Below are 7,361 nucleotides of genomic sequence, written 5' to 3' on the forward strand. Positions count from 1 at the left end.
TTCAGTCAGAGTCCCTCACTGAACCTGGAGTTCACTAATTCTGGCTAGAACAGCTACCAACTTGCCCTGGAGGCATTCTGTCTGCCTCCCACAAACTGCGATTGCAGTAGGTCTCCACACCTGCCTGGACGCTTATGTAAGTTCTGGGGATCCAAACTGCTCCTCAAGCTTGCTATAAACCGTTTGCCCACTGAGCCACTTCCCCAGCCCTCTCTGGTCTGTTTCCTAACTTAAAGGGCAGCACTTTGCCCGTGACCTCGTGTCTTTTGTATGTTCAAGAAGAATTACAGACTTTTCCGTTTTCCAGCCTTTTCTTGGTTTCCTAGCTGGCCACAAGCTTCCACCTCTTTGCTTGATCCAAATCCTCTCCTCACTTGGGTTTTAGCCTGCCTTCTTCACACCGTGGCCACAAACACAATGCTCTCTGCCTCTTTGCCATCTGAACGCCGCCACGCACTTTTTAGATCTCACTGAGATGTGGGATGTGAGTTAGTGTTTATGGTGGCCTCATGGCCTCTTTGCACCACCTAATCTCCATTGTTTTACATTTACTCTTTAATTACAGCCTTAAGCTACAGCTCTCCTGCTGACTTCACTTGGCAGGCACTTGTTGACAAATTCCAGTGAACTCACTTCTTAACAAAGATTTATGGTGATTGTCTTCAATTGAAATAGGCCCCCTCCTGTGGAACTGCTTATTTCAACCCAAAGCCATGCTGTCTTCACTGTGTCTCCTAAATCTTTACAGACACAGACTATTAGGTAGATTTCACTAAGTGGTGGAAGGGCCAAGCTGTCTTAAAGGCTTTTACACATGGGTGGATTTGCATACATTAACAATTCTCTTGGGATTGTTGTTGGAGTTACATGCTTAACAACAGAAAAAAATGTAGCAGCAGCATTTTCAAGAGGTGGTGATGGTTGTGCCTGAGTTGAAAGACCCCCAAGCAAGACCACCACAGAGCCAATATCTGATGCAAGCACACAGAGGTTTTTTAATAACAAAGCAAGCCCAGGACTTGGCCTGTATTCCAAACACTCCATATAGTGGGTGCAGGAGGATGGTCTGAGCACTCACTTGAAGGGGTTTATATAGGAAAGGTTTACATGCAGAGAGTTACATATCTTGGAATTGGATGAGGGGGCTAGGGGTGAGGTAGTTCTTTGAAGTTACTGGTTAAACTATAAGCATGAGGTTACTGATGGCTAACAGGATTCAGGGTATCTACAGAGACATAAATTTTTTACTCCCTATGTCCTGCTTTTGCTGAACCCAGGATATATTACATTCAGATTTATTGTTCCAGTCCTATTTTCCCATGAGTTCAATATCTGGTCAGTTGAGTCCGTTACTCCCCATATCCTGTTTTACCAAGTCCAGGATATATAGATTTATTGTTTCACCCTTATCATTGTTAGTTATTTAGCTGCGTTGTGTTCTTACCCTGCAAGGAAACGTCACGAAACACGACAGAATCCGCTTATAAGAGTTTATTAGAGATAAAGGGATAGAGTGCGCAGGCCTGTGGGAGAGACACGTGCGTGGAGAGAGAGAGACTGGGAAGCATGGCGCTCCACTTTTAAACCGGCTGGGGGCGTGGCCATGTCACGTCACTACTCCACGCGTGTGCGTAGATCACATGGTCACGTTGCGCACTTACGTGGCCATGTAACGTCACGGACCCTGGTCACGCGAGACCCCTTGGCCCGGAACTTGCTAGGCGGAGATGTCCGGGTCCGCCAGGTATCCTGGCTACGAGAGATGCTTTGACCCGGAAATGTCTATCCTGGCTGGAATTGGCTAGGCGGAAGTGTCCGCCTGGTAAATGGGACCGTGGGGGGCGTGTTGTAAACCCTTCAATCATCCCATGAGTTCAACTTCTGGTCAGTTCTAAAACAGCTGATCAGCAAATACCTTTAGAGGGGAGTTGGGGGGAGGGCGTCTCTCAAGATGGCTACTGCTTTTTCCTTTCATTCCCTCCTCTCTTAGTAACTCAAGAACACCCAATCATGGGTTGTCAATACCTACCCTGAGTCAGACAGCACATTTTTATATCTTGGTTGAGGATCTCATATTGAGTTTGAGTCCTTTGCACTATTAATTGGATGGTCCCCAAGCTTTCTCTGATGAATTGCATCAGCTTGTTTAAGAGGTAATGTCCAAAGGTTAATATGAGGGCTAGTAACAGTAGGGGTCCCAAAAGAGTGGAGATTAGAGTTGTTAGCCAGGGGGAACTATTATACCAAGATTCAAACCATTCCTGGCCAGCTTCCCTGTCCCATTTTCACTGGTTGAGGCCTTCTCTTACTTTGGCCAAAGAGTTCTTAACCAGCCTGGAATGATCTATATAAAAACATCATTTCTCTCCCAGGACTGCACGTAGTCCCCCTTGTTGTAAGAATTGGAGGTCTGACCCTAGCCTATTCTGTAACACAACCTCAGAAATCGAGGTGAGGGATTTTAGTATCATCAGTTTAGTGGTATCCAAACAGGAATTATTATTTAGTTAAAGCATCAATGACATAAGAGCCAACAGCAATTAGCAGAAGGGCCAAAAGTCCTTATCCTGAAGGAACTTGGAAATGAGAATAGGGACCAGTTATCTCAGGTTCCCCATGACAAGAATTTTTTTTTTGATCTAACATTCCAGAAAGGAATAAGAGTGACATTTTTGTTTCTGTAATTACTTCCTGCTGATGTTGGGACGTTGTTTTCAGGGCCCTAGAAAGCCAGAATGTTAGTCAAAAACAGGAGGGGATTTAGAAGCATCTGGTTCATTGATCAGTTGAAGAAGGTCCATATCAGCTTTCAGCAAGTCCATGTATCACAGGTTGAAGTCAATAGCCAATGCCTGGATGTGTCTGCCAGCCAAATGGAAGCCCACTGAAACAGTATAGACTAGAGACAAAAGTTAACTTATTTGGAATTTTTAGGCCCACAGCCTTAGTAAATATATTAGTGTTATCAATCAGTAGTGAAATACATATTGTAGAAAAAGCAGGTAATACGTATCTCTCTATAAATCTGTATTCAGAAGATAACCAAAAGAAATCCAAAATCTTGAGCTCACAATCCAAACAATAAGCAGTCATTGCTCTATTAGCTTGTCAGAATTCTATTAATGTTAAATTCTGGAAGTTTTAAGTTTTAATGCAATGACAGGATGGTCTTCAGTTAATTAATGCATTGATCAATGAATTAATAAGGTGACTGCAACCTCGTGGAAGACTCTGGTTACCTGATGTTTCTAAGCTGACAAACCAATTTACAGCTACCGCAACCAATGCCATCAGAGATCTGAGAAGGATAAATTTTACCTGAGTGCAGACTTCCCAGTCTATTAAAAAATGACAGAGATTATCCATTGCCTAGACCGCCATCATCCCAGGCTCCTGTAGTCTTCATAGCATTGGCAGGACAGGTGTCAGAACAGCATCAGTCTTGGCTGCCGGGCCCATAATGTTAAACTTCTCCCTGTGTAGAAGTAACTTTGGGAGAGATTAATCTTATCTTGTCAGTGTCTCATTTGTCCATTCTGGGCCAGATCCCTGGCAGCAGGTGCTGAGTCTAGGCATCGTCTTGTCATTGTTCCATATCTTCCTTGGAAACCTTGGGAGTTAATGCTGGGAGCTGGGCGTCTCTGTTTGTTAGTGTAAGCTTTTTATTAAATAATTTAAACACCATATTCATCAGATCTTTGCCGGGTTTGAGGACCATTATCTATTAAATATATCTGAGCCAAACAAATCTAGGCCTGACTTGAAAACATCTCTAAGTGCGGTAACAATAACCAGACCAATTTGTTATCCTGTAGATATATTAGTCAAATGGACCTCTTGGGTTCTGTTTTATTTATTTTTTAATAACTTATAATTAAATAAAAATTAACAGTTTATGCTTTAAACAGGTATCTGGATAGCCAGATGACTAGTATTAATTTGTATTCCTTAACATAGAGGACATGTAAACTCAAGACATTACTCCCCATATCCTGTTTTACCAAGTCCAGGATACATAGATTTATTGTTTCAGCCTTATCTTCCCATGAGTTCAACTTCTGGTCAGTTCTAAAACTGCTGATCAGTAAATACCTTTAGAGGAGGGTGGGAGGAGTGTCTCTCAAGATGGCTATTGCTTTTTCCCTTTCTGTGACCATTAATAAATCCTGTCAGGGTTGAGCAAAGTGCACACTGAGGAGGTTCAGTGTCCAGTACTGGTGTACTGAGTCTCTTCATTGGCATTAAGGAGCATGGCATGGGAGCACAGTTTGGGATTCACACATACAGCTCAGAATGCTGGGTCTAAGTTGTAGATTTTATCAACACAATTTCCCTGAGATGGAAGATGTAGTGATGGTGAATGTAAGATCCATTGCTGAAATGGGGGTTTATGTCAGCTTGTTGGAATACAATAGCATTGAAGGCATGATTCTTCTTAGTGAATTGTCCAGAAGACGTATCTGTTCTATAAACAAACTGATCCGCATCGACAGAAATGAGTGTGTAGTTGTAATTAGAGCAGACAAAGAAAAAGGCTATATTGATTTGTCAAAAAGAAGAGTTTCTCCAGAGGAAGCAATCAGATGTGAAGACACATTCACAAAATTCAAAACTGTTTATAGCACACTTCACCATGTTGCTGAGGTACTAGAATATACTAAGGATGAGCAAACTGAAAAGACTGTTCCAGAGGACTGCCTGGGTCTGTGATGACAAGTCCAAGAAACCTGGGTATGGTGCTTACGATGCCTTTAAGCGTGCAGTCTCAGATCCATCTATCTTGGATAGTTTAGATTTGAATGAAAATGAATGAGAAGTACTCATTAACACTATCAATGGGTGTTTGACCCCACAAGCTGTCAAAATTCAATCAGATATTGAAGTAACTTGCTACGGTTATGAGGGAATTGATGCTGTAAAAGAAGCCCTGAGAGCAGGTTTGAATTGTTCTACAGAAACCATGCTCATCAAGAGTAACCTAACAGCTCCACCCAGGTATGTGATGACAACAACAATATTAGAGCGAACAGGAGGCCTCTCTGTTCTCAACCAGGCTGTGGCAGTCATCAAAGAGAGGACGGAGGAGAAGAGGGGTGTGTTCAATGTGCAGATGAAGCCCAAAGTGGTCACAGATACAGGTGAGACCGAACTTGCAAGGCAGCTGGAACGGCTTGAGAGAGAAAATGCAGAAGTAGATGGAGATGGTGATGCAGTAGAAATGGAGGCCAAAGCTGAAGACCAGCCTTGTGGAAATCAGTCCAATTTAAGGAACATGATGCAGCCTTCCTGGCTGTAAAGCCTAGACTTGAAAGTTTTCCAGTATTGAAGACTTCAAAGCTGAATTTTTTATTTCCAAGTATTTAAGTATTCAACACAAGAATCTAAATGCCCTCCCTCATGTCAGCTGTTTTCACGGAGATGCTCTAACACCTCACACAGTTTTTAAGGGAGTGGCTTGATTTGACCGGAGACAAATCTTAAAGAGCAATCCTAAAACCAGGGTTTCAGCATCCATTTCTGATGTCTCTGGATTGGCACTCTTATGGTTCAGTGCCTCCATGAGATTTACCAGGGGCGCCCAGCATAAAGAGTCCAAACTTTCTATATAAAATGTATTCAAGAAAATGTATTCAAATAAAGTTCTGGGATAGTTAAAAAAAAATCCTGTCTAACATCTTGCAAACTGCTTGTCATTATCTCCATCTTCCAGAGGAGAAATATCAGGTAATTCCACTGGACACCCAACTGGTCCAATAAGGTTTGGAACTCAGACACTTGGGGCTAAAAGTCTGTAGTCTTAATGACTATATTGATGACTGACTGATCTGTTAGAAATCTATGAACAATACAGGTAAGACAAACTTTAAGATTATTTTATTTCAGACTTTCTTTTCATTGAAAAATAATTTTTATCATTGAAAAAATAATTTTCCTCCACTTAAATCTTTTTTTTCCAGAAATAATTATAAGAAATGTATGGTCATTTAATGTTATTAATAAATCTTATATCAACTGCAGAAAAAAAGAATAATGAGTTGACCATCACTCAGTATCCTAAGAGATGATGTGGATCATTTGTCCCAAATATCTTATCTTACAGAAGTGAAGATCGCTAATTGCTCTCTAACTATGGTGTCCCAACTGCAGCTCCTACAGAGTGTAAGAGAATGGTGAGTGGTCCACCTGACTTCATGCAGGGTATGGGCAAGCCTGGGACTCAAATTAGATACTGTGGGGCTCTTTCTAGGTATGGGCAAGCCTGGGACTCAAATTAGATACTGTGAGGCTCTTTCTAGGTATGGGCAAGCCTGGGACTCAAATTAGATACTGTGGGGCTCTTTCTAGGTATGGGCAAGCCTGGGACTCAAATTAGATACTGTGGGGCTCTTTCTAGGTATGGGCAAGCCTGGGACTCAAATTAGATACTGTGGGGTTCTTTCTAGGTATGGGCAAGCCTGGGACTCAAATTAGATACTGTGGGGCTCTTTCTAGGTATGGGCAAGCCTGGGACTCAAATTAGATACTGTGGGGCTTTTTCTAGGTATGGGCAAGCCTGGCACTCAAATTAGATACTGTGGGGCTCTTTCTAGGCCAAGGTATATTTAGTTGAAACTCAGAAAAGTTATGCCAAACAATATTATAAACTTGGAACGCAGTGGAAGAGGCTGTATAGATTCATGTTGGTGGTGTAAGTTTCTGCTGCTGATAACAACAGGAGAGCCAGAATCTGCTCTGCAGACGAACATTTCACACCGCATGCCTATTTGCTGAATGTCATTTGTGGGTCTCACTATCAGTGTTCCTTCAAGATTCATGTGCTGGGACCTATCACAAGGGGGCGTTTGGGAGCTGAGGCCATGAGGTCTGTACTCTCATGAGTGAGACTAATTCCCTAAGGGAAGGCAGCTCTAGCCACTGATTTCCTTCCGCCAGGTCAGAACTCACAGACGGGGCCAGGTGTGAGGAACAGCCCTTTACTGTTCTAATTTACTTACGGTTTCAGTGATAAAGACCATGACCAAAAGCAGCTCGGGGAGGAAAGGTTTATTTCATCTTTCAGCTCATAGTCCATCAACAAGGCAGGAACACGAGGCAGGAACTTAAGACCAATGAGGCGGTTTGCTAACCGACTTGCTCCCTCTGGCTTGCTCAGCTCCTTTTCTTCTACGGCCCAGGCCTCCCTGGCTGTGGATTGTGTTTCCCACAGTGGCCCTCCTCCTTCAGTCATCAGTGAGGAAAATGCCCCCCGCCCCGACATGCTCACAGGCCAATCTGATGATGGAGGCAGCCGTGCAGCTGAGATGCCCTCTTCCCAAGTGTGTCAAGCTGACAACCAAGATTAGCCGGCACAACCAGACCCT

At 43.0% G+C, this 7,361-nt stretch overlaps 1 pseudogene; it reads left to right on the forward strand.

The window, feature by feature from the left end:
- Nucleotides 1-4,126: 4,126 nt before the first annotated feature.
- On the forward strand, nucleotides 4,127-5,296 carry LOC102916694 (eukaryotic translation initiation factor 2 subunit 1 pseudogene; annotated as a pseudogene).
- The last annotated feature ends 2,065 nt before the right edge of the window (nucleotides 5,297-7,361 follow it).

Source organism: Peromyscus maniculatus, chromosome 21 (genome assembly GCF_049852395.1).
Source record: "Peromyscus maniculatus bairdii isolate BWxNUB_F1_BW_parent chromosome 21, HU_Pman_BW_mat_3.1, whole genome shotgun sequence".
NCBI lineage: Eukaryota > Metazoa > Chordata > Mammalia > Rodentia > Cricetidae > Peromyscus > Peromyscus maniculatus.